This window comes from Schistocerca serialis, chromosome 1, assembly GCF_023864345.2.
Source record: "Schistocerca serialis cubense isolate TAMUIC-IGC-003099 chromosome 1, iqSchSeri2.2, whole genome shotgun sequence".
Lineage (NCBI taxonomy): Eukaryota > Metazoa > Arthropoda > Insecta > Orthoptera > Acrididae > Schistocerca > Schistocerca serialis.
Genome location: NC_064638.1, coordinates 1,209,825,833 through 1,209,852,293, shown reverse-complemented (window position 1 = coordinate 1,209,852,293; position 26,461 = coordinate 1,209,825,833). Strand labels below are relative to the sequence as shown.

The following is a 26,461-nucleotide window of genomic DNA, read 5'->3' as shown; positions in this document are numbered from 1 at the left end:
GTTTCAATAAAAACAAAAACAAAAATAACACCAATAGTACCATAGATTAAGGCGAAGGGATAAAGTGTAGATAGTCTAACAGCATGAAACACTAAAATGTTATACACCACAACACTACACAAAAAATTAAAAAAAAAACGAATTTGAGGATTTTTGTAGAAGTTAAGATTCAAAATATCTTAGAATTGTAACATGAAAAGTACCCCGTACTAGGCATATGTTAGATGAATATAAGTAAAACTTTTTGTAAGAACCATTGTAAAAAACTCCAGGAAAGACCAGGTGCAATGACCCACAAGTTCCAACACGAGAAGTATCAAGAAAGAAAAGGACGTAATTAGTAAGACACGATTTCTACAAGGCAGAAGCGTCGAGAGAAGGGAAAGGACAGTGAGACCAACAGAGGGCCCTCATAGAGTGGGCAATAAATTTGCCTGCTAGGCGGAACCCTGCTGGGATGGAACACCCTGCAGTGACGCGACGGGATGCCAAACACCGGAAGGGTCTCCGAGCGCCACGAATGAATGGAGCAAGCAAAAAACGGCCTGACAAGAAGACGGCTTGGGCAAGCCAATACTGGCAAAAAAAGAAAAAAATTATGTGTAAAAGTCACACTACCGCTATTAAACTGAAGAAAACGTCCACAAAGTAGAAATGACATATCCAAACCATTTATCAAGCTGTTACTAGCTGTTACTAGGAGGAGAACTTCAAAGCGACTAGTTATCAATAAATATTTCCATATCCTGCCCAGAGAAGAAAGAAGAACCAAGTAAGAAGCAGAGAAAATGCAGGAAGAACAGAAGTTGAAGATTCACAAGATTGAGACCAAGAAAGAAGTTGGGTGAAGAATAGACGACATACCTTCCCAAATCCCTATCCTATTGTAAACTAGTCGTCTGCGAAGTATTACAACGAAAAATGACCGCTTTCAGCGACACATAACGATGACTTTCACACATACAAAGCCAGTAAACCACGAGATTCTGCACTCACAGCTCCATTCCATTATGGGACCTCCACAACAGCAACACACACTTGCAAAGCCAACAAGGAACGACGAACGAAGCTGTACATCAAATAGTTGTCCACATCCATCTCGCTCAAGTCCACCACCTTCATGCAAAAGCATTCGCCAACCTCATGCTTTAACATTCATATGATTGTGTGAATGTGTGAAATCAAATCATGTGATGAAGGAATTGTGCAAAAGAAATGTGTGAAAAACTAAATAAGTTAAGCACACCAGACAGCTAATAAACTACAAAATAACAGTCATTGACTATGGACTTAAGTAAAAAAATAGACTATCGATAAAAAAAAGTCATTAGTTCTGAAATGGACAGTATATAAAGAACAAAAGTAAGGCATAATAAACACTAAAACTATATGCCCCTTATTTTCTCCTCATAAAAATTCAAGACTAACTATATTGTACTTATTTTCTTCTTATAAAAACAAAGAATAATAAATTATCTTGTTGGATGTTTTCCCTTTTTTTTAAGCATTTGTACCATTTGTTAGGATAATATCTCAATACTTGTGTATGTATATTTCTTTGTCAAAGCAATTCTTGGAAATTATTCTTATTTGTTAGTGTAACAATGTTGAAATAAGTGTCTAGAAACAGTTACTATATTTACAAAAAAAATATATTTCTAAGAAAATCGATGTGAAAGACTCCTCACGTTCGATAACAAACTTCTTAAAAAGCAAACTTCACACTTAAATAAAGAAAGAAAATAATTATGAACTAATAATAGCATAAAAATATTCATCTCTTGTCATTTTTGAGAATAATTTGGAAGAATATAAAAATATAAATTAGTAATACAAACTAGCATAGAACCAGAATAATGTGGCTGAACAGTAGGCAACGAAATTTAGATAAAGAAATAATTTTTGACTGGCTTAGACAACGATTCAATCATTGCCTAACTTCAGTACAAAAATTATGTTCGAAGGGTGGTGATATGTAAGGTGTCAGGCAAATCCACCACCTTCCATGAAAACCCTGACATGATAAGCAAATCCAGTAGTATGTACACATAGCTCCGAATAAATCGTGACATTAAATTAACCAAAGTAATACGAGTAACGAGTGAGCAAATGGAATACCACAGACTAACACAAGAATGCCTAAATGCATGTCATACCTTCCCACCGTGAGACAGACGCAGCTCCGAGGGGAGAAACAAGAACAGAAGCCGAGCGCAAAACCATGTTAAGCTGGAAGGCCCTACGATAAGGGACAGACGGACACCCACATCGACAGCTAACCGCTAGGACCACACCACCCGCAAGTTTTAGCGTGAGACTTTTTCGCGTCTCTTATGTTAGGACCACCCCCCAGCCCCTATTAAAACATAGAGCCCTCCAGAAGAACAGAACTTTACGATAACGCTAAAAGTTTTAGCGTGAGACTTTTTCGCATCTCTGTTACATTGCAAACTTTAAAAACATTGCCCCACCACGAAAAGTATAACGTTTCTCATTGTATAGACAGAATTTTTGTAGGTGGAGCTTAAGGTTAACATTGAGACCCTGATTGGTCAGATGAAAACACAGCCAGATAGTTTTTTTTTTAAACCAACTACGGTAAATTGTAGTAGAGAGAAGTTAGAAAAGTGGTAGCTTCCGAGACGGCGAGCTGAGCGGAGCTGCGCCGGCCGCCGCCCCCTGACGAACACCGACAAGGTAATGAACGCACACGATGCCGCATAACAGCGCATAAAGATTCACTTAGAGCTGCAGAAGTCTTATCTGCTACACCCCCTCTTTGCGTAATACTAGTGTCGATTGTCAATTAAAGCTCATGGTGTTCACATTTGCTACTTGAAGTAAAAATCTGAAACGCGATGATTTTTCTGTTATACAGTTATTGAGAAGCCACATCAGCCACTGTAACTTACGACAAGTTAGATAAGTAATTAAAGATAATTGAGGGTCACTGTAGACCATTTTGATAGTTTTCTCTTTTGTGAAACTTAATTTAAACCTAGATTATAGATGTGATATGGCATAGGTCACCCTTCGATCCATTGTAGAACTTGGAAACCCATTCACGGAATATTCGTTCACGTTTTTGTTGAACGCAGTTGGTTTTTACCATCCTGTATTAAAACATTTCCTTTCATCAATAATGCAATTTATAAACAATGTTTTGTGAGTAGAATAAAATTTCCAATGGTAAACTTAACTGCTTTTTCGACGTTATTTTACCAGCTAACTAAAAATAGGAAAGCCTTGAACCCCTTCCACTAAATTTAGTTAGTATTAAGATTCTTTTACAGGGAGTGCAGTGGAGCTGATGCTGAAGTCGTTAAGTATTTGGTTACATCATCGTTAGTCTCACTGAACTCTTCTGAATTCTACATGTCATGTGCTGTCTGGCATCTCCTTACCAGCAACAGGTTCCAGGTTCAAACTAGTCAATTCCCTAAAAAACACGCTCAGAGCATCGTTGCGTGAAAGTGGTAGGAAGACACGATATAGAACAAACAGACACCACCCAGAATGTTAGAATAATGCGACCCTGCCATGATGGTAAAATACCATGATTGAAGGTCGACCACATGCCTAACTAGGTCAGAAAAATATCCTGTTGAAAAATTTTCGTAGTAAAAATTTTTTTTTCTGAAAGTTATACATAGTCGAAAACAGTAGCTGCAGTGATAGATAGTTATAAAGTATTCAATAGATAGACATTCTAGCAGAGACAATAGCATAATTAAGTTATGAATTTTAATATTGTTAGAATTAAGTTTTCTCTCCAATGCAAGCGCACAGGTTGCGGATACATCGTTGACACGTTGGTTCTGACCCAACAAGTAAGTGAATGGTTTGTCAAGTCGTGTGAACAAAAAGTTTATGAAACGCGTGAGATCGTATGAGCGCATGTTGACGCGAAAAAGGGCGCGTGAATTGGTTTTAAAACAGAAAATAAGGGATTTGGAAAGATTATAATGGCAGATCGAGACCTTGACCGAATTGAGGTATAGACCCAGCATGAAAATGGACAGAGAATAGAGGACAGTACAACAGACGATGCGGTATCGCGAGAAATAGGATATATAACGCACCATAACGAGGATAATGTACGTCAAGGCACAGAAAACATAGGTCAGCATACAACAGAGGAGCAGGAAAGTAGAGAGACAGTCGATGAGGATTCTAACTTGCGTCTTGAATACGTAGAACCCATAGTACAAGTAATCAGAGCTCCCTGACCACAGAGTTCAAGGAATGCGAGCAGAAACGTGTCGCAGCACAGTTCAATGCAATCGGTTGCGAACCAACACTTGGGCGAAAACACAGAGCGTAGGACGTCGGAAGAAAACGCAATAGGACCCACCAATCTGGCAGAATTATTACAATTAATGGCGGAAACCATGACAAGACAAAATAAAGAAACTGTGAACCAAATTAAAACTTAGAATGCAGAAATGACGAAACAAAATGCAGAAACGACGAAACAAATTGCAGAAACCACGAGACAAATGCGTGAGATTAAAGAACAAAGCAAAAAAAATTCAGTTACACGTAAGTCATATTGAAGACGAGGCAAAAGAATCTCGAGAAGTGATAGGAAACTTAATAACAGGTCACAATCAATTGAGAACAGACATTGACAGGGTACAAGCGGACGTACAAACATTGCGTAATGACATTCAGGACGAGATCAAAACATTACGTAACAACACCCAGGGAGAAGTCAAGAAACTAGAGAAACAGATAAATGAAATTACTAGAGAAGCAGCAGGTACAGCGCCTGAAATTGTTGAAAACAGTGTGTTACACAAACGTATCACAAAAGCAACGCTGAAGAGATATGATAACCGCATAGTCAAAATAGAAGCGCAAACGAAGCGACTATTTCGGAAATTGCGAACAGAGTTGTTGCAAACCATTGTATAGCGTAGTGAACAGGATCGAACAAGCACAGAGTCTGCAACCACATCCGTAGCTGTAACAGCACCGGGAAAACAAGCAATTAACGAAGATATCACGCACTTGCGATTCCAATCACAGGCGGAAAGTAACATACGTGACAATAGAAAGCCAGGTCGCGAAGAGCACAGTGCAATGCATTCAGCTACACGTTCACAACCGATGGAAGAAAGTTATTGCGTACCACTCCAACGATACCACGCAAGGGAAGGCGAAAGTTACTGTGGACAATATCCAATGGATCTACCACAACCGGAAAGATCGACGGGAGAAATGATCAGAAACATAAGTGGCGCAGAATCGCGAATTTCATGTGGAACTATGACGAAGTACGACGACGATCATTTCCTCACAGTCAGAAAACTTCAACACTTTCGAGAAGGAAACTCATTACATCCACGAACTTTTATTGATCAATTGCGAGTAGGATTACCAGAACACTGGACGCTAGCACACAAATTAGACTTTATATGTGCACACATGTCAGGAACAGTCGCAGAAACCATGCAGAATGTTGCAGCGACATGCCGATCGTACGAAGATTACAGAGAGAAGTTTCTCTCACGATATTGGTCCAGCGAAGCACAGAACAGAGTGAAGTACGAATTATTACAGAACCCATATTTTGAAAATTCAGGAGAGAAGAGTCCAATGAAATTTTTCGAATTAATGGCAAAGAAAAATCAATGCTTAGATGTACCATACAGTGAAGGAGAGTTGATTAAATTATGCGCGATCAAGCTACCATTGAAATACCAGCAATCATTAGTAGGTCGCGGAGGCAATGACGTCGAAGCCTTTAAAGGTATTCTAAGGGAACTAGAGTTCATATTTTCGGAAGATGACGCAAGAAAAAGACGAAGCGCACGTGAAAACGAAAGCAAAAAGCAGTGGAATCCACAAGACACAGTACGAAGAAACAATAATTACGAACCATGTGATAATGTCGCACCAAGAAACGATAATAGATTTCAACAAAGAACCGGTTATGGATTTAGAAGAGAATATGGCAATAACTATAAATCACCCAGGAACGGCAACAACTATTACAGAGGGAATAACGACAACCGGAACGGGTACTGGAGAACCTATAGACCGACAAATTATCAACAAAGAAACCACTATCAGCAATCTGAACAAGAAAAGAGAATACAGATAGAAGAGGTGGAGGTAAGACCACCAAACCCCGATAAACGTTCGAATTGACAGCTAAGCGCCCATGCCAAAGAGAATGACGCACCGACCCAGGACAATTGCAGCACCTTGAACAGAGAAGTAAATATCTTTTCACGAGAAGAGAAGAAGGAAGAAGCAAATCCGCAGGGACCAGATGAAAACGAAAGCAAGAAAATAACAATATCGTGTTGGGACGAAATTAATTGGGAGAATACTGACGAGGAAGATGAATTATCAGAGGCATGCACAACGAATGTAGGAGGAAAGGACGAAGTAATGAGTATTGCAGAGCTATTTGAGATGGAAACCAGGGAAAGCGAATTGAATGAGGATAATGCGCAGTCGACAGAAGTTGAAAATAAGTTACGAGTGGGCACACAACCCAACGTATTTAATGAAGGAAGTTATGAAGCGATAATTAGAGCACTTAGATGCGATTATGTGGAAGTAGCGACGAAGAAGGAGAAGATAGACGAGGATGAGGAAAAAGTAGAGGATGTTGAAGGAAGCGTAAATGAAGGAAGAAATAGAGAAGAGGAAATAAAAGAGAGAGAAGTAGCAGTCGAAGCTTATCCTACAGAAAGTTTGAGTTCACAAGGGAAATTCCTGAAAAGACTCATGTATGATTCAGTGGAGGATTCGTTGATGCAAGAAGAAGAAGAACAGAACCAACCCTTTCAAATTCAACCAATTGTGAAGGCCATGGTAAAGCATATCCCAGTCAATATCGTAATTGACAGCGGATGTGAACTGACTGCGATCTCACATAATTTATTCATGCAGTGTAATGCCAATGAGGAATTGCCAGTTCCGAAAACACGTAAAATTAAAGCAAGAGGTACTATTAGAAACAATGCTGCGGAAGTTACGAGACAAACAAGGTTAACTCTTTCGTGTCAAGGTCAAAAAATCGAAGCGAACTTCGTGATTATACCTAAGCCAACTGTAGATTTGATTATAGGTGCAGATTTTTTAAATGAGAGACGAGCGATAATAGATATGGGGAAAGGTAGCGTAACATTCGGGAATGTCACACTTCTCTTTGAGCAAAAGCTAAAATTAGAAGAAATACCAGTCATAAACAAACAATTAACAATGACGCGAGATAAAGAGGATGAAGGATTAGAATGGTATGCACAAAAGGGGGAATCGCCTCAACTCATGTTAGAAGTCCATAAAGAAATCGACGAAAAATTGTAAGAAGTTCAAGGTATTTCTGAACACAGTAAAAGAGAATTAGAGGGTATTTTATGAGATAAAGCAGAGATATTTTTACCTAAGACTGGCAGTATTAAACACTTTCAGTACAAGTTTGAAGATTAATTTTATTACTGGTAAATAATCAGCACAATATTTAAAGATTATGTTGCAGATAAGATCGCCAGGAGAAAGAAGAATGAAGAGAGAGGAAGGTGGGTAAAAGAATGCAGTTTCAATAAAAACAAAAACAAAAATAACACCAATAGTACCATAGATTAAGGCGAAGGGATAAAGTGTAGATAGTCTAACAGCATGAAATACTAAAATGTTATACACCACAACACTACACAAAAAATTAAAAAAAAACGAATTTGAGGATTTTTGTAGAAGTTAAGATTCAAAATATCTTAGAATTGTAACATGAAAAGTACCCCGTACTAGGCATATGTTAGATGAATATAAGTAAAACTTTTTGTAAGAACCATTGTAAAAAACTCCAGGAAAGACCAGGTGCAATGACCCACAAGTTCCAACACGAGAAGTATCAAGAAAGAAAAGGACGTAATTAGTAAGACACGATTTCTACAAGGCAGAAGCGTCGAGAGAAGGGAAAGGACAGTGAGACCAACAGAGGGCCCTCATAGAGTGGGCAATAAATTTGCCTGCTAGGCGGAACCCTGCTGGGATGGAACACCCTGCAGTGACGCGACGGGATGCCAAACACCGGAAGGGTCTCCGAGCGCCACGAATGAATGGAGCAAGCAAAAAACGGCCTGACAAGAAGACGGCTTGGGCAAGCCAATACTGGCAAAAAAAGAAAAAAATTATGTGTAAAAGTCACACTACCGCTATTAAACTGAAGAAAACGTCCACAAAGTAGAAATGACATATCCAAACCATTTATCAAGCTGTTACTAGCTGTTACTAGGAGGAGAACTTCAAAGCGACTAGTTATCAATAAATATTTCCATATCCTGCCCAGAGAAGAAAGAAGAACCAAGTAAGAAGCAGAGAAAATGCAGGAAGAACAGAAGTTGAAGATTCACAAGATTGAGACCAAGAAAGAAGTTGGGTGAAGAATAGACGACATACCTTCCCAAATCCCTATCCTATTGTAAACTAGTCGTCTGCGAAGTATTACAACGAAAAATGACCGCTTTCAGCGACACATAACGATGACTTTCACACATACAAAGCCAGTAAACCACGAGATTCTGCACTCACAGCTCCATTCCATTATGGGACCTCCACAACAGCAACACACACTTGCAAAGCCAACAAGGAACGATGAACGAAGCTGTACATCAAATAGTTGTCCACATCCATCTCGCTCAAGTCCACCACCTTCATGCAAAAGCATTCGCCAACCTCATGCTTTAACATTCATATGATTGTATGAATGTGTGAAATCAAATCATGTGATGATGGAATTGTGCAAAAGAAATGTGTGAAAAACTAAATAAGTTAAGCACACCAGACAGCTAATAAACTACAAAATAACAGTCATTGACTATGGACTTAAGTAAAAAAATAGACTATCGATAAAAAAAAGTCATTAGTTCTGAAATGGACAGTATATAAAGAACAAAAGTAAGGCATAATAAACACTAAAACTATATGCCCCTTATTTTCTCCTCATAAAAATTCAAGACTAACTATATTGTACTTATTTTCTTCTTATAAAAACAAAGAATAATAAATTATCTTGTTGGATGTTTTCCCTTTTTTTTAAGCATTTGTACCATTTGTTAGGATAATATCTCAATACTTGTGTATGTATATTTCTTTGTCAAAGCAATTCTTGGAAATTATTCTTATTTGTTAGTGTAACAATGTTGAAATAAGTGTCTAGAAACAGTTACTATATTTACAAAAAAAATATATTTCTAAGAAAATCGATGTGAAAGACTCCTCACGTTCGATAACAAACTTCTTAAAAAGCAAACTTCACACTTAAATAAAGAAAGAAAATAATTATGAACTAATAATAGCATAAAAATATTCATCTCTTGTCATTTTTGAGAATAATTTGGAAGAATATAAAAATATAAATTAGTAATACAAACTAGCATAGAACCAGAATAATGTGGCTGAACAGTAGGCAACGAAATTTAGATAAAGAAATAATTTTTGACTGGCTTAGACAACGATTCAATCATTGCCTAACTTCAGTACAAAAATTATGTTCGAAGGGTGGTGATATGTAAGGTGTCAGGCAAATCCACCACCTTCCATGAAAACCCTGACATGATAAGCAAATCCAGTAGTATGTACACATAGCTCCGAATAAATCGTGACATTAAATTAACCAAAGTAATACGAGTAACGAGTGAGCAAATGGAATACCACAGACTAACACAAGAATGCCTAAATGCATGTCATACCTTCCCACCGTGAGACAGACGCAGCTCCGAGGGGAGAAACAAGAACAGAAGCCGAGCGCAAAACCATGTTAAGCTGGAAGGCCCTACGATAAGGGACGGACGGACAGCCACATCGACAGCTAACCGCTAGGACCACACCACCCGCAAGTTTTAGCGTGAGACTTTTTCGCGTCTCTTATGTTAGGACCACCCCCCAGCCCCTATTAAAACATAGAGCCCTCCAGAAGAACAGAACTTTACGATAACGCTAAAAGTTTTAGCGTGAGACTTTTTCGCATCTCTGTTACATTGCAAACTTTAAAAACATTGCCCCACCACGAAAAGTATAACGTTTCTCATTGTATAGACAGAATTTTTGTAGGTGGAGCTTAAGGTTAACATTGAGACCCTGATTGGTCAGATGAAAACACAGCCAGATAGTTTTTTTTTTAAACCAACTACGGTAAATTGTAGTAGAGAGAAGTTAGAAAAGTGGCAGCTTCCGAGACGGCGAGCTGAGCGGAGCTGCGCCTGCCGCCGCCCCCTGACGAACACTGACAAGGTAATGAACGCACGCGATGCCGCATAACAGCGCATAAAGATTCACTTAGAGCTGCAGAAGTCTTATCTGCTACACCCCCTCTTTGCGTAATACTAGTGTCGATTGTCAATTAAAGCTCATGGTGTTCACATTTGCTACTTGAAGTAAAAATCTGAAACGCGATGATTTTTCTGTTATACAGTTATTGAGAAGCCACATCAGCCACTGTAACTTACGACAAGTTAGATAAGTAATTAAAGATAATTGAGGGTCACTGTAGACCATTTTGATAGTTTTCTCTTTTGTGAAACTTAATTTAAACCTAGATTATAGATGTGATATGGCATAGGTCACCCTTCGATCCATTGTAGAACTTGGAAACCCATTCACGGAATATTCGTTCACGTTTTTGTTGAACGCAGTTGGTTTTTACCATCCTGTATTAAAACATTTCCTTTCATCAATAATGCAATTTATAAACAATGTTTTGTGAGTAGAATAAAATTTCCAATGGTAAACTTAACTGCTTTTTCGTCGTTATTTTACCAGCTAACTAAAAATAGGAAAGCCTTGAACCCCTTCCACTAAATTTAGTTAGTATTAAGATTCTTTTACAGGGAGTGCAGTGGAGCTGACGCTGAAATCATTAAGTATTTGGTTACATCATCGCTAGTCTCACTGAACTCTTCTGAATTCTACATGTCATGTGTTGTCTGGCATCTCCTTACCAGCAACAGGTCCCAGGTTCAAACTAATCAATTCCCTAAAAAACACGCCCAGAGCGTCATTGCGCGAAAGAGGTAGGGAGACACGATATAGAACAAACAGACACCACGCAGAATGTTAGACCCGTCATAGTCGTAAAATCGCTATACACGGAAGGAGCCAATTAACTGGATCCGTGAATCAATCAGCTTAAGAGCTGTTGCAGGACGATTGATTCACGGATCCAGTTATATGGGTCCTTTCGTGTATAGCGATTTTACGACTATGACGATTGGGGCCTGAAGATGGCATCAATGTAATGCCGAAACTGCTAGCACATAGAAGTTCATAAAATAAAATAAACGTCTAGAAATCATACGGCTGTTGGTAATTATTGCATCAAGAAGTCCCTCAAACCATTCGTGACTGGAACAGGAGGAGGAGGAAATGACAGGGTATATAAAGTACTCTCCGCCACAAACAGTAAGGCAGCTTGCGGAGTATAGATGTAGTGTAGATTTCATCAAAAGATGCTTGGTCTTGCAGCGGTACCGCCGTTTGGACAATAGTAAAGAAGCAAACACTGAAACCTCCAATTGCTAGCATAGCTTGGTATATCGCAATCAGCAGCGACTGCACAAACGATGTTGTAATGAAGCACCACGGACACGACATTCTTCTTGTGCGCTGCCACTCAGGAGAGGGTTCTCCTGAGTGGCAGCGCACAACAAGAATGTCGTGTCCGTGGTGCTTCATTACAACATCGTTTGTGCAGTCGCTGCTGATTGCGATATACCAAGCTATGCTAGCAATTGGAGGTTTCAGTGTTTGCTTCTTTACTATTGTCCAAACGGCGGTACCGCTGCAAGACCAAGCATCTTTTGATGAAATCTACACTACATCTATACTCCGCAAGCTGCCTTACTGTTTGTGGCGGAGAGTACTTTATATACCCTGTCATTTCCTCCTCCTCCTGTTCCAGTCACGAATGGTTTGAGGGACTTCTTGATGCAATAATTACCAACAGCCGTATGATTTCTAGACGTTTATTTTATTTTATGAACTTCTATGTGCTAGCAGTTTCGGCATTACATTGATGCCATCTTCAGGCCCCAATCGTCATAGTCGTAAAATCGCTATACACGAAAGGACCCATATAACTGGATCCGTGAATCAATCGTCCTGCAACAGCTCTTAAGCTGATTGATTCACGGATCCAGTTAATTGGCTCCTTCCGTGTATAGCGATTTTACGACTATGACGGGTCTAACATTCTGCGTGGTGTCTGTTTGTTCTATATCGTGTCTCCCTACCTCTTTCGCGCAATGACGCTCTGGGCGTGTTTTTTAGGGAATTGATTAGTTTGAACCTGGGACCTGTTGCTGGTAAGGAGATGCCAGACAACACATGACATGTAGAATTCAGAAGAGTTCAGTGAGACTAGCGATGATGTAACCAAATACTTAATGATTTCAGCGTCAGCTCCACTGCACTCCCTGTAAAAGAATCTTAATACTAACTAAATTTAGTGGAAGGGGTTCAAGGCTTTCCTATTTTTAGTTAGCTGGTAAAATAACGACGAAAAAGCAGTTAAGTTTACCATTGGAAATTTTATTCTACTCACAAAACATTGTTTATAAATTGCATTATTGATGAAAGGAAATGTTTTAATACAGGATGGTAAAAACCAACTGCGTTCAACAAAAACGTGAACGAATATTCCGTGAATGGGTTTCCAAGTTCTACAATGGATCGAAGGGTGACCTATGCCATATCACATCTATAATCTAGGTTTAAATTAAGTTTCACAAAAGAGAAAACTATCAAAATGGTCTACAGTGACCCTCAATTATCTTTAATTACTTATCTAACTTGTCGTAAGTTACAGTGGCTGATGTGGCTTCTCAATAACTGTATAACAGAAAAATCATCGCGTTTCAGATTTTTACTTCAAGTAGCAAATGTGAACACCATGAGCTTTAATTGACAATCGACACTAGTATTATGCAAAGAGGGGGTGTAGCAGATAAGACTTCTGCAGCTCTAAGTGAATCTTTATGCGCTGTTATGCGGCATCGCGTGCGTTCATTACCTTGTCGGTGTTCGTCAGGGGGCGGCGGCCGGCGCAGCTCCGCTCAGCTCGCCGTCTCGGAAGCTACCACTTTTCTAACTTCTCTCTACTACAATTTACCGTAGTTGGTTTAAAAAAAAAACTATCTGGCTGTGTTTTCATCTGACCAATCAGGGTCTCAATGTTAACCTTAAGCTCCACCTACAAAAATTCTGTCTATACAATGAGAAACGTTATACTTTTCGTGGTGGGGCAATGTTTTTAAAGTTTGCAATGTAACAGAGATGCGAAAAAGTCTCACGCTAAAACTTTTAGCGTTATCGTAAAGTTCTGTTCTTCTGGAGGGCTCTATGTTTTAATAGGGGCTGGGGGGTGGTCCTAACATAAGAGACGCGAAAAAGTCTCACGCTAAAACTTGCGGGTGGTGTGGTCCTAGCGGTTAGCTGTCGACGTGGGTGTCCGTCCGTCCCTTATCGTAGGGCCTTCCAGCTTAACATGGTTCTGCGCTCGGCTTCTGTTCTTGTTTCTCCCCTCGGAGCTGCGTCTGTCTCACGGTGGGAAGGTATGACATGCATTTAGGCATTCTTGTGTTAGTCTGTGGTATTCCATTTGCTCACTCGTTACTCGTATTACTTTGGTTAATTTAATGTCACGATTTATTCGGAGCTATGTGTACATACTACTGGATTTGCTTATCATGTCAGGGTTTTCATGGAAGGTGGTGGATTTGCCTGACACCTTACATATCACCACCCTTCGAACATAATTTTTGTACTGAAGTTAGGCAATGATTGAATCGTTGTCTAAGCCAGTCAAAAATTATTTCTTTATCTAAATTTCGTTGCCTACTGTTCAGCCACATTATTCTGGTTCTATGCTAGTTTGTATTACTAATTTATATTTTTATATTCTTCCAAATTATTCTCAAAAATGACAAGAGATGAATATTTTTATGCTATTATTAGTTCATAATTATTTTCTTTCTTTATTTAAGTGTGAAGTTTGCTTTTTAAGAAGTTTGTTATCGAACGTGAGGAGTCTTTCACATCGATTTTCTTAGAAATATATTTTTTTTTGTAAATATAGTAACTGTTTCTAGACACTTATTTCAACATTGTTACACTAACAAATAAGAATAATTTCCAAGAATTGCTTTGACAAAGAAATATACATACACAAGTATTGAGATATTATCCTAACAAATGGTACAAATGCTTAAAAAAAAGGGAAAACATCCAACAAGATAATTTATTATTCTTTGTTTTTATAAGAAGAAAATAAGTACAATATAGTTAGTCTTGAATTTTTATGAGGAGAAAATAAGGGGCATATAGTTTTAGTGTTTATTATGCCTTACTTTTGTTCTTTATATACTGTCCATTTCAGAACTAATGACTTTTTTTATCGATAGTCTATTTTTTTACTTAAGTCCATAGTCAATGACTGTTATTTTGTAGTTTATTAGCTGTCTGGTGTGCTTAACTTATTTAGTTTTTCACACATTTCTTTTGCACAATTCCTTCATCACATGATTTGATTTCACACATTCACACAATCATATGAATGTTAAAGCATGAGGTTGGCGAATGCTTTTGCATGAAGGTGGTGGACTTGAGCGAGATGGATGTGGACAACTATTTGATGTACAGCTTCGTTCGTCGTTCCTTGTTGGCTTTGCAAGTGTGTGTTGCTGTTGTGGAGGTCCCATAATGGAATGGAGCTGTGAGTGCAGAATCTCGTGGTTTACTGGCTTTGTATGTGTGAAAGTCATCGTTATGTGTCGCTGAAAGCGGTCATTTTTCGTTGTAATACTTCGCAGACGACTAGTTTACAATAGGATAGGGATTTGGGAAGGTATGTCGTCTATTCTTCACCCAACTTCTTTCTTGGTCTCAATCTTGTGAATCTTCAACTTCTGTTCTTCCTGCATTTTCTCTGCTTCTTACTTGGTTCTTCTTTCTTCTCTGGGCAGGATATGGAAATATTTATTGATAACTAGTCGCTTTGAAGTTCTCCTCCTAGTAACAGCTAGTAACAGCTTGATAAATGGTTTGGATATGTCATTTCTACTTTGTGGACGTTTTCTTCAGTTTAATAGCGGTAGTGTGACTTTTACACATAATTTTTTTCTTTTTTTGCCAGTATTGGCTTGCCCAAGCCGTCTTCTTGTCAGGCCGTTGGATGCCAGGCTAAGGAGGTAGATACGACGGTAATGAGGAAATGCTATTGGTCCGCTTTTAATTCTTCTTCACGTCTTTTCAGGTACACGCCGAAAATCAGACACGCTGTGTTATCACCTAAGACCAACTTAACGGATGGGTAAAACACAGCCGATGCTTGTAACCTCAGTCTGTTATTAGGCTGATGCATAAGTTCATATCGTATTTGTTTTGCATGTTGGTACTCCAAGTCCTAAGTGTTAATTTGTCGTCTGTTATTTTTCATTTGTAGTTCACTGTTGCTATGTGAGTTTACCTCTTGACATTTTGTCGTCTGGAGATAGTGAGTTGGGCTGTGGACGCCATAAAATGGAATGCCAAGCGGAGAAATAGGAACATTTCTGACTCATTCTTCTGCCTCAGTTCGATAGAGGGTGACGGCAGCAGAGGCAGCCAGAAACATTTGCGACGTGTATGGGGATAATGCCATTGGACAGAGAACGGCAAAAACGTGGTTTTCTCGTACTACGGAAGATCGTTTTGGTATTACTGACTCTCCACGTTCAGGAAGACCTTCGTGGTTGGATGAACATCGTTTAAACGCATTAATCCGTAATGATCCACGTCAGCGCAATCGAGATCTGGCAAATGTGATGAACTGTGATGACGGCAGTATCGTGCCAAATTTACATGCACTGGGGAATGTTCAGATGTCGGGTACACGGGTATCGCAGGCTCTAAGCCAAAACCACAAAAATGAGTGGGTGGTCATACGTGCATCTCTGCTTGGTCACCATCAGTTGGTTCGTCAACAACACCGACCATTCCAGTCCTCTGTCGTTACTTGTGATGAGAAATGGTATCTCTATGGTAACATAAGGGAAACAGAGGAATGGTTGAGTTAAAAAAATGCAGAAACTTTCCGGACGAAGACCTGCCACAAAGGTAATACAATTCATCTGGTGGAACAGCGACCGAGTTGTGCATTACAAAGGTTCAATCCCGCGTCCGGCCATCCTGATTTAGGTTTTCCGTGATTTCCCTAGATCACTTCAGGCAAATGCCGGGATGGTTCCTTTGAAAGGGCACGGCCGATTTCCTTCCCCATCCTTCCCTAATCCGAGCTTGTGCTCCGTCTCTAATGACCTCGTTGTCGACGGGACGTTAAACACTAATTGCCTCCTCCTCCTCCTGTATTACAAAGTAGCGAGGTGTAACCACCACTGCTGACATTTATTGTCAACAGCTGAGACATCTTGCAAACGCAAGCCAAGAACAACGACCAGGAAGACTGTGTGAAGTGACGCTACTCCACGATAACGCCGTCCCACAGTCTGCTAGACTGACGGAAGACATTGTACTGATGTTGGGTTGGGAACTCATTCCGCACCCATCTTACTCACCTGATCCTCCGCTCTTGTAGTTTCACCTCTCTGCTCTCTACCGAACTGTCTTCAACGAACTTCCTTTCCGGATGAAAATGAGCTCCGAACATGGCTCGACGAGTTATTCGTCTCAAAATCGAGTGGTTTCTACAATCACGGAATCGAAAACTTACCCAGCCTTGCGGGCTGTCGTAAATAGTAAAGGAGAATGTATTATTGGCGACTGAGGTCTCTGTTAAGCGTATCTGTTGTGTTTATTAAACTTATGGAAAAACGTTACGAACTTTTGCACAAGCCCAATATTAAGCAGTTACTGACACTGACCGAATACTCTATTAGGAATAGAGGCATACAGTAACATTTAAGGAACGTCTCCGAGACCACATGAAAAGCAACCTGTATCTACCGCTGTGATGGAACCATTAGGCTCAGCTGCAAGTCACAGAAGGAGTGACAAACACATATAGGTACGTTTAGGCAAGTTCTACAAGCCAAGTACTTTTTATTATATACGCTTGCACTCCGTCAGCAGGCAACAAGTGGCCCATCGGGACCATCCGACCGCCGTGTCATCCTGAGTTGAGGGTTGCGGATAGGAGGGGCGTGTGGTCAGCACACCGCTCTCCCGGTCGTTACGATGGTTTACTTCGACCGGAGCCGCTATTATTCGGTCGAGTAGCTCCTCAATTTGCATCACGAGGCTGAGTGCACCCCGAAAAATGGCAACAGCACATGGCGGCCCGGATGGTCACCCAGCCAAGTGCCGGCCACGCTCGACAGCGCTTAACTTCGGTGATCTGACGGGAACCGGTGTATCCACTGCGGCAAGGCCGTTGCCATTATATAAGCTTACATGAGTATAATTCTAACCCAGATAGTTTCTGCTGTCGGCTGTCGAGCATCAAAGATGCTGACAGGGTCGAACTTCGCTGCCGGCTGGAACTCTGACCATCTTGACGTTTAGCGTCCGCTATACACTGCATTTGGGTCTGCTGGTTTGTAGGAGTCACCTTTTGCTTCCAATTCGCAATCAGCGAGCGTGAAATCAGCTGTTTCTCAATGCTTATGACCGCATACTGAACTGGCTAAAGCGACTGGCTGTGTATGCTGCCAGGTTTTACTGTTAATATTCATATCTGGCAACTCTTCATGATTCGGTATTACACTCTCCGGATAACCAGACTAACCAGAGTACTGCAATTTAGTTTCATGTTTTAAAATTACTATATTTTAATATATTTTATTTCATTTGGAGCCTCTGTTACCAATGTACCTGTAGCACAACAGCATACGTCAATATATAAACGATTTAGAGCTACGTTCCATCGAAATACTACTTCTCTGACACTGTCATATGCAATCAAAGAGGCTCAGGTGATCTAACAATTGTAACGACGAGCACGTGCTTACGCCAGTGGTAGAAAAATAGTTTTCATCTATTTTGGGCGTTACATTTACTTATACTCTTACTATACATTGTTTAGACAATATGGAATAGCTAATATTCATTATCGTTTGGGCGAACTAGGTATCATGTGACAGTTTCCATTCCTTCTCATTTGCTCTTTTCTTTTTCTTTAATGTTCTTTTAACTTTTCATAATGCCTTTCGTTTTCTTTCTTCAGACGAATTCACAACCCTTACTCCTTCTCATAGAAATCCTAGCTATAACACTCTCCTTCTGAAAAGATCTCCTTCTCATACTTCTTCTGTGTTTATCTTGTGTACTTCTAAATCGTTTCTAATTTCTCTGCTCCTTCTTGTTTTTGATTCCTTTTCCTCGAGATACTTAAACGCTTACTTTCTCAGCCCGTCATCATTGATACTGTACAAATATGAAAAAGTTTTTTCTCCTTTCCATACTGTTTGTGATATTTTCCTCTATATTTAGATTCATTCCGTCTCTGATTCTTAATTTCTAAGACTCTGTGCTAGCTACTATAGCTAGAAGTTGGCTCAAAATTAATATTCTTGACTCTATTTTTTACAGTTTAAAAGCTGAAGATACCCTGTTTCGTCTGAAAATGGTTCTACATGTTTAATAAAATTTAACTTAGTTAGTTTTCTTTATAAAATGCGTTGTGTACCACGAGGAGTAAGCCGAAACTATGTTCTTAGCCCACAAACCGCCGGTGATTCACAATACGTTTCGCAACTAACAATTCCTGTTGCAGAAACTTAGCCGTGGGACACGGAATTAATCAGCTCCAGTTGCAAGAACATCTGCTCTGGGGCTAGTGTACCCATACTCCAGACTCGTCTGCACACAGCTTGAACAGAGTTTGCGCATGACTACAGGAACAGTCAGGAACAGTCCAATTTTCTGGTCGATTATTCTCAGTAATATGGCTCCCCAATTTTTAAGGCGAGAATATGCTCTCAAGAGAGAGTTTACAAAAGCGGTTGGCAATCCTTGTCTCCTTGTACAAGAGAACATTTCTTTACTCAATTAAAACAGACTTCACTGGCATCATCCACCTCCACAAGGTGCGAAATTCCTGATGGACAACGGAGTAACAATAACAGACTGACGAGTAGAAATGTGTGGGAAAAATGCTACTCAAGATCATTGTAAACTGACCTGCATCTCGCAAAAACCACCAGGTTTTTTAGATCATCGGCATCGCAAGAACATGAAAAGGACAAGTAGTGGAAAATGGGCTGACTTGATGCACAGAAATTTAGCCCTGCTGTGAGTCTGGTACAGAACGACAGACAGACTGTTCAAACAGTCCTACATACGTGTCCAAAACGATAGGGAGTGCATCCTGATGGCAAGAAAGACATCAGTTGATTGTATTCAGCAGATGGCTATATATCTGTGGCCTGTGGCTTCTAAACACTGTAAATTCGATGCTCTTATAATTATTATTTTTTTCGTGTTTTGAACGTGCAGGTACGTATCGTTGCGGAAAAAAGGTTTCTTGTGTCTTGTGATATTAACCATACGTTAAATAAATAGGCAAGCCTCTGTGTGTGACGTGTTGTCCCCGAGAGATTGTCTCTGGTCTCCCGAATCTCCCTGTGCTACGTACTCTGCCCGGCACTGCTCCATGGCGCGAAGCTCAAGCGGTGCGTGTAGTGTGTCTGGAGGGGTGGGGATTCCCCCTTAGGCCGACGAGAGCTGCGGACGTGAGGAGCGTCCCTGCGCTCCCGTGGTTTCCCGCGAGCGTCGTAAAAATCCCGATCCCCCGCAGTGGCGACTTGTTGTGCACGCAGCCACAGCCACGGCCGCACCCGTCGGCTTCCCCTCACCCTCTTCCATTATGAAGCAGCGTCGGCGCGACGCTTCGCACACCTCCAGCCAGGCGCCCAAGGTGTGGCTGTTACTGGAGAGCTGCTTTCCCACTGATGCGCCCAACACACAAATGTCACAGTCGCTTGTCATCCTTTGCTATGGCCATGTTGGTCAACGATTTCTGGTTACACATAACCAGCAAGCGGTCGCAGTGATGGGACTCTGGTATCGATGACAGAGAAGACAGCCTATACTCCAACAGATCCCCAGTATCTGACGGACTCGCTTCATATGAGAGACCTGCCTGGAATGACGAGGAGGAGAAAGATGTATGTGTCAAAGGTACTATGGCAAGCCAATGGCGAAGGCAGGTAATACCAAGCGAATGCTCGTATGAGTACTCCTGAAACGGAAGTTAGAATCTGTTACGATGTTCCTAAGCGGGCAGAACTAGAGAGAGGAATTAAAATAAATAATACAGATAACGAATCAGATAACAAATTACTGCAGTACTGTTGAAATTTCCTTGCCAAAAAGTAGCCTGTTCTACACAAGAAACAGTTGAATGGAAACAACTGAAAGATTTAAATTTGACATGCACAATCTTTGCTGACCCCTGGACCTGGTTCACATATTTACTTAAGCCTGTGGATCACCTCGTAACGTGTCCGCCCCCGGTAGCTGAGTGGTGAGCGCGACAGAATGTCAATCCTAAGGGCCTGGATTCGATTCCCGGCTGGGTTGGATATTCTTTCCGCTCAGGGACTGCGTGCTGTGTTGTCCTAATAATCTTAATTTTCGTCCCGATCGACGCGCAAGTCGCCGAAGGTGCGTCAAATCGAAAGACTTGCAACCGGCAAACGGTCTACCCGACCGGAGGCCCTAGTCACACGACATTTTATTTATTTACCTCGTAACGTGACACAACAGCGGCGTTCTTAGCCCATGAACTCGAAACTATATCGTATTTCAAAATACGATATCTCGTAAACGATTCGCACTAGAATCCTGCAACAACCACTACTGACGTTTTAATTTAACCTATCTTTAGTCTGTTAATGTCAACAGGCATTGTTACATTTAAAAAAGTTTATTTTTGCGTAAGAAATACAGTTTCTATTCTAACAATACGAGCCCCTGATTACCAAACCATTCTGTGAAAACGGCACGTCAATTGCACTTTCCATTTCCCTTACGATGCAAGTTTTAGAAGAGGCAGCCTGCATAAGCATCAAAAAAATTGTTTCTTTAAATACTATGTTTTACAATAGCTGTCTTAAAATCTTAAACTACAAAATTCTGCAGCGTCTCTCTCTCTCTCTCTCTCTCTCTTCCACGATTTTCTTTTGCGGCCCAGAGTGAAACCAAGCGTAGGTTGGATGCGACCTGCAGGCCGCCAGTTGTCCACCTATGATCTAAGCACCGACATTACTGTGAGGGGCCTGTAATTAAATCTGTACAGATCCATCCGTCGGCAAGAGTGGCTTTGTTTGCTGGCCATAACAATACAAAACTACAGTCGTTTGAGTCTGAGCGGCTTTCAATCCGCTGTGCTTACGATGGGTGGACAAAAATTTGTTGTTGGTTCTGAGCGTCATAGCCGTTATTAGAAGTGTGACACGATAGTTGGAAAGAGTACACGTGTCAACTTGTCACTCGGAGCTGATAGTACAAATACGAAGAACTAAGAAACGTCAGCACACGGACATATACACTGAAGCACCAAAGAAACTGGTATAGGCACTCCTATTCAAATACAGAGATATGTAAGCAGGCAGAATAAGGCGCTGCGGTTGGCAAAGCCTGCGTAAGAAAACAAGTGATCGCGCAGTTGTTAGATCTTCTACTGTTGCTACAATGGTAAGTTATCAAGATTTAAGTGAGTTTGAACGTGGTGTTACAGTCGACGCACGAGCGATGGGACGCAGCATCTCCAAGGTAGCGATGAAGTGGGTATTTTCCCATACGACCATTTCACGAGTGTACCGCGAAGATCAGGAATCCGTTAAAACATCATATCTCTGACACCGCTGCGGCCAGAAAAAGATCCTTCAAGAACGGGACCAATGACGATTGAAAAAAGTCGTTCAACGTGTAACAACACCAACGCTATACTATTGTACATATAATAATTTTTTTCTTTTGATTTTCGATAAATTAGTGTAATCGATGTTCTGATTTCATTTCTTTTTCTTTTCTTGCCATGATGTTAAAGAAACTGTAAACAAATTTCCATGTGAATATTAATATTTATGTCAAATTTCAAGCAATGTTATAACAGAATTGAAATGTAAGAAACGTTGAAACTATTGTAAGATGTCAAAGTTGTAATTGTGTGCCTGGTCCATACGTAGGCAATGTATTAGGATACGTAGAATGCAAAACCTCTGGTGAATACCCTGTCTGTAGGGGAGCGGTAAAAGGTGGATGGCAGGCGAGCGCGGGAAAACGCACACGAGCACTGCACGGCATAACGGGCTCAGCAGTAGTAGTCGGAGTTGGGCATCGGTCTAAGTAACACGTTCTGGATCGAGGAGGCTCTCCTGGAAGACGTAGTTTCATTGAGCCGCGGATGTGCCGTTTCCGACGACTATACAGCATGGCAAAATTACATAGGAACTAAATGGAAAAGTATTGCGACGCTATGAAGAAGTAAAGTGCCGATACATCAAGAGCCATAGCTGTGATTGTATGTGTGCTCTGCGCCTCGCCATCTTGCCGCCCGCCAACCGCCGCATCGATACGAACAGGTTGAATCTTTTAGTACTGTATTCGTGTGGACCAGTGTTACTTTTGTTCCTTACTGTTCAATAACAACTTAACTTTTACCAGAACTATCCTATCATTTAATTATCCTCATCACTAACCTAGACAGGATCCTCTCCACATGTTGTGCAACCTGAGTGTCCCGACATGAAGATTTAAAGTTTATGTTAATAATAATTACCTGCAGACCTATTTATGTTAGAATGATGTTTAAAGAACTTTGTTGTTAATGAATATATAGGTAAATAATATAGGTCTGACAAAGTTGGAAGATAATGTTGAAATTGGTTTAGTAATGAAGGCTAATTAATTTGAGACAAAAATAATGGTAGTTGAATGAGCAAGAAATAAGACAAAAAGAGTAGTAACTCATATATTGGAAATCTTGAGTGCTTAACGATTTCGATAATCCAAAATTTCAGTACAGTGATCATAACAGTTTCAGGGTCCCCCCCCCCCCTTTTTCTTTTCTATTCATGTAAATTTTGAAATGTACTGAACTGATTTGACCAGCAAAGTTAAAGGCGAGATAAAACCAAAAGTTATTAATGTTTTACTTATTAGTGTTTTACCTTTTTCAAAATTGACATTGTATGTGTGTTTTGAAAGTGCTATTTCTAGGGTAGCCTATGCCAGATTTTAATCAGATCAATAGACTGTACGAAGTTTGTAGTAAACATTATAGTGTATTGTTGTGTATTTAAGGCTTGTTCATATTAGTACAGAAAGTGAAATTATTAGTTCAGTAGATTTTCTGGTTCTAAAATTTACCATATTATGCAGTGTTATTACGTGTTGTTTTGCATACACGTACTTCAACTTGTACAGAGAAGAAACTCAATTAATGTCTAATTAGGCTGGCGACCGTTTTATTAACAAATTGGTAGCATCTGCTGTGTTGTTTCTTGTCCGTCCTAACGTGTAGTTGCACTTCAGACTTTCTTGACGTATCATTGTTGTTACTGAGTGGGTGAAAGTCTGATTTTGCCTCCATTCTGGTACACGCGGTCAACATATATACCAAAATCCTTTCTTATAAGGTGAAGCCCGTCAACTTACCATAGTACAGGCTTTAAGAAGTATCGTGCGCAGTAGCGTAGTGTTACAAACGTGACAGAAGTGCAACCCTTCCGCAAATTGCTGCAGACTTCTTGCTGGGCCACAAGAAGTGTCAGCATTCAAACCGTTCAACGAAACATCATAGATATGGGCTTTCGGAGCCGAAGGCTCCTTCTTATACTCTTGATGACTCGCCCGAGCCTGTCAACACCGACATTGGACTGTTGATGAGTGGAGATATGTTGCCTGGCCGGACGAGTCTCGTTTCAAATTGTATGGAGCGGACAGACGTTTATGGATATGGAGACAACCTGATGAATCCACGGACCCTGCATGTCAGCAGCTGGTGGGAACTCTATAACGGTGTGGGGCGTGTGCAGTTGGAGCCATATGAGACCCCATATAAGTCTAGATACGACTCTGACACGTGACACGTAAGCATCCTGTCTCATCATCTGCATCCATTCAAGTCCTTTGTGCATTCCGACGGACGTAGTCAATTCCAGCAGGACAATACGACACACCTACACGTCCAGCATTGCTACAGAGTGGCTCCAGGAGCACTCTTCTGAGTTTAAACACTTCCACTGGCCACCAAACTCCCCAGACAGGAAAATTATTGAGCATATTTTTGATGCCTTACAACGTGCTGTTCAGAAGAGACCTCCATCCCCTCGCACTCTTGCAGATTTGTGGACAGTCCTGTAGGGTTCATGGTTTCAGTTCCCTCCAGAGACATTAGTCGAGTCCATTCTACGTCGTTTTGCGGCACTTCTGCGTGCTCGACGGGTTCATACACGATATTAGGCAGGTATACCAATTTCTGTGGCTCTTCAGTAATAGCAATGTATGGGAAATTTGGTCATATCCTCCGTCTTTCTAATCACACGGATGACTATATTTGCACCTTTAAAATCAATTGCATGTAGTGCACATTGGTCACGGTTGTTTTCTCATGGCGAGTGCGGAGAAGTATATGTTTGGGATATGAGAAGAATGACATGTTTAAACAGATTTGTTGACGACGGCTTCATTATTGGTTCAAGCCTTACATTGTCTCCCAATGTACAGTAATCAGGCTGTGGGTCACGTTGAAGAGTTGTTAATATGTATGAATCAACAAGCTTTACATTAATTCTGTTTCACGACCTGCCAAGATCTGACTTAATGTCATTACTGCAACTACTTCACTGCACTTTAGCTCATCTGTGTCTCTGGCCATGGATTTTGATGATAAGAAGAAACCTTCAAAACTGTTTCGTTTTCCAATAATGACCACCTTTAGGAATTTCCCATCATTTGAGTCAAAATTTGCAAGGCCACACCACCTGCTCTTCTTCGGTACTGGTGGCCATTTGTCTGTGTGAAACAACAAAAGTTCTTCTGTAACAATATTAGCACTGTACTCCTGTGTAGGCTGAAACACTATGGGAACTATACTACTGGCCATTAAAATTGACCGAAGATGACGTGCTACAGACGCGAAATTTAACCGACAGGAAGAAGATGCTGTGATATGAAAATGAGTAGCTTTCCAGAGCATTCACACAAGGTTGGCACCGGTGGCGACTCCTACAACTTGCTGACATGAGGAAAGTTTCCAACCAATTTCTCATACACAAGCAGCAGTTGACCGGCTTTGCCTGGTGAAAGGTTGTTGTGATGCCTCGTGTAAGGAGGAGAAATGCCTACCATCACTTTTCCGACTTTGATAAAGGTCGGATTGTAGCCTATCGCGATTGCTGTTTATCGTATCGTGACATTGCTGCTCGCGTTGGTCGAGATCCAATGACTGTTAGCAGAATATGGAATCGGTGGGTTCAGGAGGGTAATACGGAACGCTGTGCTGGATACTAACGGTGTCGTATCACTAGCAGTAGAGATGACAGGCATCTTATCCGCATGGCTGTAACGGATCGTGCAGCCAGGTCTCGATCCCAGAGTCAACAGATGGAGACGGTTGCAAGACAACAACCATCTGCACGAACAGTTCGACAACGATTGCAGCAGCATGGACTATGAGGTCGGAGACCATGGCAGCGGTTACCGTTGACGTTGCATCACAGACAGGAGCGCCTGCGATGGTGTACTCAACTACGAACCTGGGTGCACGAATGGCAAAACGTCATTTTTTCGGATGAATCCAGGTTCTGTTTACAGCATCGTGATGGTCGCATCCGTGTTTGCCGACATCGCGGTGAACACACATTGGAAGCGTGTATTCGTCATCGCCATACAGGCGTATCACCCGACGTGATGGTATGGGGGGGACCATTGGTTACACGCCTCGGTCACCTCTTGTTCCCATTGACGGCACTTTGAACAGTGGAAGTTACACTTCATATGTGTTACGACCCGTGGCTCTACCCTTCATTCGATCCCTGCGAAACCCTACATTTCAGCAGGATAATGCACGACCGCATTTTGCAGGTCCTGTACTGGCCTTTCTGGATAGAGAAAATGTTTGACTGCTGCCATGGTCAGCACGTTCTCCAGATCTCTCACCAATTGAAAACGTCTGGTCAACAGTGGCCGAGCAACTAGTTCGTCACAATACACCAGTCACTACTCTTGATGAACTGTGGTATCGTGTTGAAGCTGCATGGGCAGCTGTACCTGTACACGCCATCCAAGCTCTGTTGACTCAATGCCCAAGTGTATCAAGGCCGTTATTACGGACAGAGGTAGTTGTTCTGGATACTGATTTCTCAGGATCTATGCACCCAAAGTGCGTGAAAATGTAATCACATGTCAGTTCGAGTGTAATACCTTTGTCCAATGAATACCCGTTTATCATCTGCATTTCTTCTTGGTGAAGCAATTTCAATGGCCAGTAGTGTATATTGAA

The 26,461-nt window shown here is 41.0% G+C and overlaps 1 pseudogene; it reads right to left on the bottom strand.

Annotated features, from left to right (window-relative positions):
- Nucleotides 1-17,270: 17,270 nt before the first annotated feature.
- On the bottom strand, nucleotides 17,271-17,388 carry LOC126427062 (5S ribosomal RNA; annotated as a pseudogene).
- Nucleotides 17,389-26,461: the final 9,073 nt, after the last annotated feature.